Raw genomic sequence first — 11,895 nt, 5'->3', positions numbered from 1 at the left:
AACTGGATATATACTGACATGTAGGATGAAATGTAATTGTTTATGGCTTTATAGGTAGTCTAATGCTTCATGACTTGTTTAGAATTATTACGTCTCCCTTTAAAATATCACATTTTTTGGGGCGCCTGGGTGGCTCAGTCGGTTGGTCGACCGCCTTCGGCTCAGGTCATGATCTCAGGGTCCTGGGATTGGGCCCCGTATCGGGCTCCCTGCTCGGAGGGGAGCCTGCTTCCCCCTCTCTCTCTGCTGTGCCCCCTACTTGTGCTCTCTCGCTGTCAAATAAATAAAATCTTAAAAAAAATAAAATATCACATGTTTTACAATTGTATATGATTTTATAACTTTTTATGTCTTCTTTTTAAATAATAAAATAGAGAAGATTTCAAAATGCTTTTGGCAAGTACTTATCTACAAACAACACATTTTGGGTGCAGCCAGTCTTTTGTCCCAATGAATGAAAACCTAAATTGGATAGAATTGTCATACATTTTTTAAACAACATTTAAAACTATAGTCGTTCTAAAAAAAAAAAACTATAGTCGTTCTAGTACTATCATTATTTTGTATTATGTTTTTTAATGTAATGTTATATAATATTTATTCCTATACCATCGCTCCTCCCCCAGTCCCTCCTATTACATGGATTTTGTACCTTTCTATTTTTTAAAGATTTTATTTATTTATTTGAGAGGGAGAGAGCATGTGAGAGAGAGGACAAGTGGGGGGGGTGAGGCACAGAGGGAGAGGGAGAAGCAAACTCCCCGTGGGGCTCCATCCTCGGACCCTGGGATCATGATCTGAGCCAAAGGAAGATGCTTAACTGACTGAGCCACCCAGGCACCCCCGTAGCTTTCTATTTTATAACACATTTTTTCTGTTACAAAAATAATGTATGGTCAATGTGGAAAACTTGAATACAGTAACCATAAAGAATAATAAATATACCGTTACACACCTATATTAGAATGGCCAAAATCCAGAACACTGACAACACCAAATGCTGGCAAGGATGCAGAGCAATAAGAACTCTCATTCATTGCTGCCAAAATGCAAAATGTAAAACCACTTTGGAAGATAATTTGTCAGTATCTTATAAAACTTAACATACACTTACTATACAGTCCAGCAATCATGCAACCAAGGGAGTGGAAAACATCTCCACACAAAAACTTGTTTATAGCAGCTTTATTCATAATTACCCAAACTTGAAAACAATCAAGATGTCCTTTGGTAGGTAAACAGATGAATAAACTGGTACATCGAGATAATGGAATATTTTTCAGCACTAAAAATCAAGCCATGAAAAGACACAGAAGAAACTTCAATGCAGGGGCGCCTGGGTGGCTCAGTTGGTTAAGTGGCTGCCTTCCGCTCAGGTCATGATCCTGGAGTCCCGGGATCAGGATCGAGTCCCACTTCTCCTTCAGTGCATTTTACTTACTAAGAGAGAGAAGCCACTCTGAAAAGGCTACATATTGCACGATTCCAACTATATGACATTCTGAAAAAGGCAAAGCTATGGAGACAGTAAAAAGGTTAGTCCTTTCTAAGGGATAGGGGTAGAGTGGGATGAATAGGCAAAACACAGAGGAATTTTAGGACAGTGAAAACACTGTATGATACTGTAATGCTGAATACCTGTCATTATATACTTGTCTAAACCCATGTACAACACCAAGAGTGAATCTTAATGTAAACTATACACTTCGGGTGATAATGATGTATCATTGTGGGTTCACCAATTGTGCACCACTCTGGTGGGGAATATTGATAATAGGGAAGCTGTGCATGTGTGAGGCAGGGAGTACATAGGAAATCTCTGTAACTTCTACTCAGTTTTGCTGTAAAGCTAAAACCGTGCTAAAAAACAAAGTCTATTAAATAAATGAATAAATAGAACATTACCATATAACTCCCACACAAAAGAGATCACTGGTTTCTGCATTTTGTCATCCATCTGTGTACATCGCTTCATAATTATTGCCCACATTTGTCACCTAATTCACTGTTAACATTTTCCCACATTAATAAATATTCTTCCCAGGGCGCCTGGCTGGCTTAGTCAGTAGAGCATGCAACTCTTGATCTCAGGGTTGTGATATCAAGCCCCACGTTGGGTGTAGAGATTATTTAAAAATAAAACCTTTGGGCATCTGGGTGCTCAGTTGGTTGAGCGTCTGCCTTCGGCTCAAGTCATGGTTTCAGAGTCCTGGGATCAGGCCTTGAGTCAGGCTCCCTGCTCAGTGGGGAGTCGGCTTCTCCCTCTCCCTCTGCTCTTTCCCTGCTTGTGCACACGCGCGCTCTCTCTCTCTCTCTCTCTCTGTCTCAAATAAATCAATAAAATCTTAAAAAAAAATTTTTAAATAAAAATAAAACCTTTAGGGCGCCTGGGTGGCTCAGATGGTTAAGCGTCTGCCTTCGGCTCAGGTCATGATCCCAGCGTCCTGGGATCGAGTCCCGCATAGGGCTCCCTGCTCCTTGGGAGCCTGCTTCTCCCTCTGCTTCTCTCTCTCTCCCCCTCTGTCTCTCATGAATAAATAAATAAAATCTTTAAAAAAAATAAAAATAAAAATAATAAATAAATAAATAAATAAATAAATAAAACCTTTAAAAAAATTCTTCCCCATCATATCCTTAAGTTGCATGGTAATCCATAAACATACATAACCAGTTCCTGTGTTGGACCTGTATCTTACAATCATAATTTTTATACCCATAATTTTTTTAAAGATTTTATTTATTTATTTGAGAGAGAGAGAATGAGAGATAGAGAGCACGAGAGGGAAGAGGGTCAGAGGGAGAAGCAGACTCGCTGCCGAGCAGGGAGCCCGATGTGGGACTCGATCCTGGGACTCCAGGATCATGACTTGAGCCGAAGGCAGTCGCTTAACCAACTGAGCCACCCAGGCGCCCATACCCATAATTTGTAAAGCTATGTAATACTCAATTGAATAGAAATTGCATCTTTTAATTTTTAATTTTTCTCATCGTCACATATTTATATAATTATTGATTTCTTATTGTTTTAAACTATGATACACCGAACATCATTGTGCACAAAGAGTTTTTTTCTTTAATATTTAGGGTTATTTCCACAGGGTAGATTCCTTGAAATAATGGTGATTGGTTTTTTGGGTTTTTTTTTTTTCATTTTTAAGTGTCAATTTTATTCAGTGATTTAGGAAAAAGTACTTAGATATGAAGGTAAACATATTCTTGGTTAGAATGCAAAATTCAAATGACTTACAAATAATAGCTTTATTGAGATAAAATCCATATACCACATGGTTTACCTATTTAATGTGTACAGTTCATGATTTTTAGTATATTTTCATAGTTGTGCAACTATCACCACTTTCTAATTCCAGAACATTTTCATCACCCCAACAGGAAACCCCATACGCCTTAGGAGCCACCTCCCATTATCCCTACCCCCCAGACTCTCACTGTATTTTCTCTTTGTAATGTTGCTTTCTGAAGACCCAGAGATTGCTTGATGGGCTTGATAAGATTTTTTATTAGATGAATGCAATTCACAGATATGTTGAAGAGTACCTTAAGGGCAAATTTGCAGAGCTATCATTTGTAAGCTCATCAACTAGTATTTCAACATCAAGCTTTGCGGTCTTTAACTATTATTCATTGTGGGTATATTTTTAATGTACATATGACTCAGAATAAAACACTACAATAGTCAAAACCACCTCAGAGGCTTCCAGTATTCAACTAAGAAACTGCTTCATGTTCATCTGAACACCAAGAACCACCTCACACTCCTTTCATTTAGCCAAGACTCAAAACTATTCCTTTTTTCTTTTAAAGATTTTATTTACTTACTTACTTACTTACTTACTTATTTGAGAGAGAGAGTGAGAGAGCATCAGAGAAAGAGAGAGAGTGTGAGCAGGGGCAAGGGCACAGGGAAAGGGACAAACAGACTCCGCACCGAGCACAGAGCCGGTCTTGGGATTGATCTCATGACCCTGAGGTCATGACCTGAGCCAAAACCAAGAGTCGAATGCTCAATGAACTGAGTCAAGTCCCCCTCCCCCCCGCCTTTTTTTTTTTAAGGATTTTACTTATTTATTTATTTATTTTAGAGTGGAAGGGAAGGCAGAGGTGAAGAGAATCTGAAGCGACTCCTCACTGAGAGCCTGACATGGAGCTCGATCTCACGACCCTGAGATCATGCCCTAGCAGAAACCAAGAGTTGGATGCTTAACCAACTGAGCCACTCAGGTGCCCCAAAACTGTTCCTTTTTCAAAAGAAAAATATTTACTTTTTATTTATTTTTTTAAAGATTTTATTTATTTATTTGACAGAGAGATAGAGCAAGAGCACAAGTAGGCAGAGAGGCAGGCAGAGGGAGAGAGAGAAGCAGGCTCTCCGGGGAGCAGGGAGTGCAATGTGGGGCTTGATCCCAGGACCCTGGGATCATGACCTGAGCCAAAGGCAGACACTTAACCAACTGAGCCACCCAGGTGCCTCCAAAGGAAAATATTTAAATAATTATTTTATTTGTGAAATGTTTAAAAAATGAAAGCTATGGTCATTACCTTTAATGATATGGACCCTGGCACACCTTTGTGACCCCCTGAACCTTCCTTGCCCCTCTAGCACCACCAATCTCAGCCTAATTCAAAGGTATTTCATTTCCAAACTGACATTAAGCATCCTTTTACATTTCTTCTCCCCTCTCCAGAGGTAGAATGGTGGTAGTAAGAGTTCTTTTTGGGGAAAATCTTGGGAATATCATTTATTATTATATCATTTATTCTATGTCCTTTAGCTCAATCATTGATAAAATGAGGAATGTAACAATAATTTTTGCTATTCACTTGGAGTGAGAAATGAAAGAGATAGTGTCATCTCACAACCCTGAGATCATGAGCTGAGCCAACATCAAGAGTCAGATACTTAACCAACTGAGTAACCCTGGCGCCCCCAAAATTAAGTCATCTTATTTGTATGGTTTACCATTTACAAATCATTTTCAAATGTTATTTTATTGAAACCTGTGAAGTAGACCTCTTTTTTTTTTAGATAAGAAGACCTATTTTATAGACTTGTTATGACAGTTAGAGGTATGTACACTTAGTAGCCACTGCCATTTCTATGAGGGGACAAACAGTATGGGTTAAGGGTCCCAGCCATTCAGGGGTAAGGAAACCAGGACTCCATGTTGCTAGTTCAAACCTCTTCCCCCTTATATGGTTGCCATCCAGAAGCAGCCTAGATTTGGGATCCAGAAGAGCTGAAATCCACCATGATCTAAACATATCTGAGAAAATCCCCCATTTTCCACTCCTTCTCCCCGATGGGCTTCAGTTTTCCCCCTTGTAAAATGACAGCACTAGACAAGATGACTTCCAAGATTCCTTCTGCTGCTGATAATTTCTTTTTTTTTTTTAAGATTTTGTTTATATTTCTCAGAGAGAGCACAAGCAGGGGGAGCGGGCAAGCTGAGGGAGAAGCAGGCTCCCCGCTGAGCAGGGAACCCGATGTGGGGGACTTGATCCCAGGATCCTGGGATCAGCCCTGAACCAAAGGCAGACACTTAACTGATTGAGCCACCCAGGCATCCCTGTCTCTGATAATTTCTAATTGGAAATTGAACTCAGACTGCCTCCATGCAAGTCAGAGGAAAGAAAACAACCTCCTTGTTTTTAAACAGTATATGAATGAAAAGGTAGCGATGTAATGAGGAATTAAGAAGTCACGATTATGGTTGGGATGCACAGCCCCTCTCCCATTGGAAGCCTATGAGCCCCTTCCAGGAATCAGGCTCCATCCAAAGTCAGAGACCTCAGTCTCTCATCATCTCACCTACTTTAGAACAAGGACTCTCCCCTCTGCATAATATTCAACAGATACCTTGAAGGGGAGAAGAAGTGAGAGGAATCCAGAGTTTGATCCCTGCACTACAGTCAGAGATAGTATTTTCATTTTATGAGCCCCAGTGTGTCTACTTACTGGTCAGGATGCCTCCTCCTAAGTGTGCACCAGGACACAGCACCAAGCCAGCCCAGCAGGCAGCCTCCAAGCTCACAGGATGGGTCTCAAGAGCAGAGCTGCACTCACACCCTGATGCACAGGGGCCTCACCCAGGAGCTCAGACCTAGGAAGGGAGATGACCCTAGAACTTCATTTCCTCCAAGGAGATTAGTATCCTGGGTTTATCAACACATAGCCAAGAAGGTGCTTGTAGCCACCTAGTGGGTACTTGATAAACACTTGATGAACTGGATTTAGAGTTTAGGAGAAACTGTACAGGTTCACAGCTGCTTTTAATAACCCTGCTGGGAAGAAAATTACCCTGTCAGTGAGGAAGAAAAGGAGAGAGGGAGAGAAAGATTTTAACATGTCTCTTAACTGATTATTGGATAGTTTACATGTGTTTTCTTCTGATTCTCACAGCAGCTCTGTGTGATGGATTACTGACCATCAGTATCATTGCCCTCCATCTGATAACTGGAGAGGTTTACTGACCACTGCTGGTATATAATGGAACGACTATTTGAACCCACGTCTCTCTGATTCTCAAGTACATGTGCATTTCCATTATTCCACAGAGTTCTTCTCTCAGAGAAGAAATTATTTAAAAAATAATAATAAAAATATAAATAGCTTCTGTTTATGGACTTCCAACTATGCCGAAGTCTGTTAAGGTTTTACATAGATTATCTCGTTTGATGCCTACACAAACATTACCTCATTAAATCTCACAGCAAGCCAGTAAAGTACGTATTGTTCTTATTATTTCCATTTTATAGATAGACATGCTGAAGTCCACAGAATTAAGTATCTTACTCTAGGTTTCATAGTGATAAAATGTCAGAGGGCAAAAAGAAAAAAATTCTTTTTTTTTCTTTTAAAGATTTTACTTATTTATTTGTCAGAGAGAGAGAGAACGCACACAGCCGGGGGAGCAGCAGGCAGAGGGAGAAGCAGGCTCCCCGCTGAGCAGGGAGCCTGATGTGGGACTCGGTCCCAGGACCCTGGGATCATGACCTGAGCCAAAGTCAGACGCTCAATTGACTGAGCCACCCAGGTGTCCCCAAAAAAAAATTCTTTAAAAGGAACAGAATGGAAGAAAAGAATGTGCAAAAGAAGGAAAGTAAAGGAGAAAAAGCAAAGGGAAATGATGGAAGGGGGGAAGGAAAGAGAGCTGATTGACAGTGTAACTATGTCCCTGGGGGGCTTCTACAGAACTGGTAGGTAATGTTTTGTCTTAATCTGAGTAGTGGGTCATGGATGTTTCTTTTCATATCATTCTTTAAACTGGGGGGGCCTGAGTGGCTCAGTTGGTTAGGCGTCTGCCTTCGGCTGAGGTCATGATCTCTAGGTCCTGGACTCGAGCTCTGCTTCAGGCTCCCTGCTCAGCGGGGAGCCTGCTTCTCCCTCTGCCTCTCCCCCTGCTTGTGTTCTCTCTCCCTCTCAAATGAATAAATAAAATCTTAAAAAATATATTATTCTTTAAACTGTACTTACATACTGTATGCTATGTATAAGCACACTTAGGTACTACATGTGATATAAATATATGTTTCACAATTAAGAGGGTAAGTATTCCAAGAAGCGTAAGAAGTTGCTAAATACAATGAAACCCTAAATACAATACTCTAGGCCCTAATCCCACGCTTGTCACATAAGACAGCTTCAGTAACAACTTCATCCAGTCACGTGCTGTCCCACTTACCGCTTTCCGGCTGCCCTTGGGGTGTGCAGTACAGTGAGGGATGATGACACACCTGAGGCCTCTCCTGGCAAAATCCACGGGCTTCCCTGTTGTGATGCGGGCTCTGGCCAACAGATGGAGCCACTTCTTCCCTACCCTCTCTTCAAACTGCTTTTGCGGAAAAGCTGTTGCTCAAAGCTGTGTGGTCCAGGGATAGGAGGACTGTGGCCATCACCGGACACCAGAGACTAAAGAAGGGCGAGGGATGACTACTGCCAAGAAGAATTTATTACATCTAAACCTGGTGAAGACTGAAAGAACAGTTCCAGCAGAGCTTTGGCCGTATCAACATTATGGGCCAGATAATTCTTTGCTGGGGCTAGATTCGGAAGGCTGTCCTGTGCGTTGTAAGATGTTTAGTGTCTCTGTCTTCCATCCACTAGATGCTAATAGCATGCCCCTACCCCCAGCTGTGACAACCAAAACTGTCTCAAACACTGCCAAATGGCCTGGGGGAAGGGAGCCCAAATCACCCCTAGTTGAGAACCACTGATTCACACCCAGTGGTGGTGGTGGGACAGTGGTCTATATAGAATGGAGTCCTGGTGACCTTTGGGGAATGTACTCTGCCCTGAAAACCCAGTTTCCAATGCTCTGGAGTTGGCGGAAGGCCTTTAAAATAAGGTAACTAGCAGCCCTCACCTGATGAGTAAGAAAAGCTAAAAGGGTCTCAAAGAAAACGGGGGAGGGGAGAATGAATGTGGAGTTGAAACCCTCTTAGTTAGGATTGGACTGTGACTGTGGGGTATATTTTTATCCCCACTTTAAAGATTTAAAAAGAAAAAAGATTTAAAAAGAAAAAAATCTGAGGCTCAGAGAGATTAAGCAACTTGCCCAAGGTCAAACAGCTAGGAAGGGATAGAACTGGGATTCAAACACAGGCCTATCTCCTAATCCTTAATGCTGCAACTTTGGAACTCCAAGAATCTTATCTTTCATTTGTTCATTTTTTTCCATTCATTCATCCATCCATGTGTTCATTTACAACAATTTAATTAGCTCCTACTGTGTGCCAAGCTCTGGGAATAGAGTGATGAATGAGACAGTCAATCCCCACATTCATGGAAGTTGTCTAGCGGGGGGATAAAAATGATAAATAAACAATCATACAAAGAATTATATAACAGTTATGATAAAAGCAGTGAAAGAAAAGCCTACAGGGCGCCTGGGTGGCTCAGTGGGTTAAGCGACTGCCTTCGGCTCAGGTCATGATCCTGGAGTCCCGGGATCGAGTCCCACATCGGGCTCCCTGCTGAGCAGGGAGTCTGCTCCTCCCTCGGACCCTCCCCCCTCTCATGCTCTCTCTCTCTCTCAAATAAATAAATAAAATCTTAAAAAAAAAAGAGTCTTTTATAAAAAAAAAAAAGAAAAAAGAAAAGCCTATAGAGCTATGTCTGTGCTAGCTATCCCTGGATATGTGCCCTTTTGCAATATGACTTTTGTTTTGTTTTTTGAGATTTTATTTATTTATTTGTCAGAGAGAGAGCACACAAGCACGGGGAGCAGCAGGCTCTCCACTGAGCAAGGAGCCCGAGGTGGGGCTCGATCCCAGGACCCTGGGATCATGACCTGAGCCGAAGGCAGACACTTAACCAACTGAGCCACCCAGGCGTCCCTCAATATGACTTTGCATCAGGAGGTTACACTATTTCCTTGCCTTTAATTGTGCGGGTCTTGTGACATTCCTTAACCAACAGAATGCAGTGGAAGTGACACTGTTATGTGACTTCTGAGCCTTGGCCTCAAGGGTCTTTGTAGCTTCTACTGCCACCCTCTTATTGCCTGAAAACCACCATGTAGGGAAGCCCCAGGTTAGCCTCCTCGCTGTCACAGACGTTCCCATCATTCTGGCTGAGGCCCCTAACGTATGAGTGAGGCTATCCAGGAAGAGCTAGCACCCAGTAAACCCAACAACTGATGGCACCTGCAGAGGTCACCCCAGGGAAGACAGAGCCCAGTAAAAATCACAGAAGCATGAGCATACACATGGTTGAGGGTGGTTTGTTACCCAAGACAGAAAAAAGCAATTCAAAGCCCTACCCTGGTCCACGGGTGGGGAGTCGGTTGGGGGTGGCTTCCTTGAAAACATCATATTCAAGCTAAGACCTGGAGAATAAGTGGGTGTCAGCCTGGGAGAGAGTGGGAGAAGAGTATCCAAGCAACATAGACACCAGTTTGAAGGCCTTGAGCTAAAAGTGAACTGTGGATGTGTGGGGACCTAAGCAAGGAATGCGCAGCATAAGATGGTGTGGAGAGGTGAGCCCAACACTGTAAGCAATGACCAACGAGTGGAGCGCTTTACTGACTACACATTGCCCATCTCCAACCCCAGATATAATTTTTATAAAATTCTGGATATACCCACGGGCTGTTTCATATACCCTGTAGGTTGAAGAATTAAAAAGTTGAAAATATAGATGGACATTAACCTGGCTCCCAGAAGCTGGGGAAAGGTTGAGTCACAGTCTTCTGGGGATGAACAATATGAAGATGACAAGGCAGCCTGGACACAGGGTAAAAAAAATGTGTTTTTAATAGCTGTGATGACCATCTAAGCTCTTATGGCCGCACCGTCACGGATCTAAGCTCATTCTTAAGTGGAAATTTACTTGAAAAGCCCTTTCTTTGCATAATGGAAAGGCAGGCTTGTCTAATTCCATTTCCCCAAGGTAATAGCCCCAGAGTGTAATGGGATGCCTCGCTACCAGCCCTGTTCATCAGGGGCTCCCTGGGTAACCCCCTTCTCAGTGTCCTTTATCCCTGACTCAGGAAAGTCCCCCTAAGGATGCCTCACCTCCAAGGTCACTGCTGAGAACAGTAGGGAAGCAGGAGAATTGATGGGACTGACATCACTGTGTTGCTCATTCTCCTGGGGAAGATGATCCAGCAAGAGCTCCCTCAGCAGGGGCACTAGGCTGAGCCTGATGGCAGCAGACTTCCCATTAGGCAGGCTTTCCCAAGGACAACTATAAGACCCCACATCCAGGCCACCCACTGGTTCCAGCTGGCTGACAGAGGAGGGCATGTTGGGTGTGGCTCCATCTTTATCCAACCTGGGAACTCCTGCCTTTTCTCCTTTTGAGAAGAGGGTCCCACTGCTAGGCCCTACCAAAGAGGGTGGGGTTTACATTATTTGAACTATAAGCGTGAATATTCACTCAGTATAACACAAGAAGTCATAAGAAAATTATACACTTAAGAAAACTGACAAATCCCAAAAGCATGACAAAATCCAGGGAGGAAAAATCATATGCGTTTATTAATTAACTGCCTGACATACCTCCATAATACATTTTCCCCTACATTTTAGGCTGCAGAGTTTAAAAAAATTTTTTTTTTAATTTTATATATTTATTTGACAGAGAGAGACACAGTGAGAGAGGGAACACAAACAAGCAGGGGCAGTGGGAGAAGGAGAAGCAGGCTTCCTGTGGAGCAGGGAGCCCGATGCAGGGCTCAATCCCAGGACCCTGGGACCATGACCTGAGCCGAAGACAGACACTTAATGACTGAGCCACCCAGGCCCCCCTAAAAAAATTTTTTTTTCAAGATTTTATCCATTTATTTGCCAGAGAGCGCATAAGCAGGGGAAGCGGTAGGCAGAGGGAGAAGCAGACTCCCTGCTGAGCGAGGAGCCCGATGTGGGGCTCGATCCCAGGACCCTGGGATCATGACCTGAGTAGAAGGTAGACGTTTAACCGACTGAGCCACCTAGGTGTCACTTAAAAATTTTTTTGAATCCTTTTACTTCATTAACCCTGGCTCACAAGAGTTTCCTTTTGTTTTTCTTGTTCTTGTTTTGTTGTTGAGGTATATGATACATACAAAAGTACATATTTTCACATGTGAGAAGTGCAGCACTGTGAACAATGATGCAGGTAGAGCCATTTTTAAAATACAGCCAGAGCAGCCATTTTGAGGAGCTGTCTTGCACGTCCTGTTTTCTAAAGCTTTGAACTGGACCAAACCACCAACATTCCCAGAAGTCAGCAAGAACGAGAAAATCCTGTTTGAAAAGACTGATAAAAGTGGACTTTGCCTAGTGACTACTTCGCCTGACCAGTCAATGGAGTGCAAACCCAGTCCTCCTTGTCAGCACCAATGAACTCTTCTTAAAAACAACTTAACCTCATCTTTCTTTTCTCCCCCTTAAAAA

The sequence above is a fragment of the Callorhinus ursinus genome, unplaced genomic scaffold (genome assembly GCF_003265705.2).
Source record: "Callorhinus ursinus isolate GAN/ISIS: 27379988/994484 unplaced genomic scaffold, GSC_fseal_2.0 scaffold83, whole genome shotgun sequence".
Classification (NCBI taxonomy): domain Eukaryota; kingdom Metazoa; phylum Chordata; class Mammalia; order Carnivora; family Otariidae; genus Callorhinus; species Callorhinus ursinus.
Note: the sequence above shows the minus strand (reverse complement) of the source record.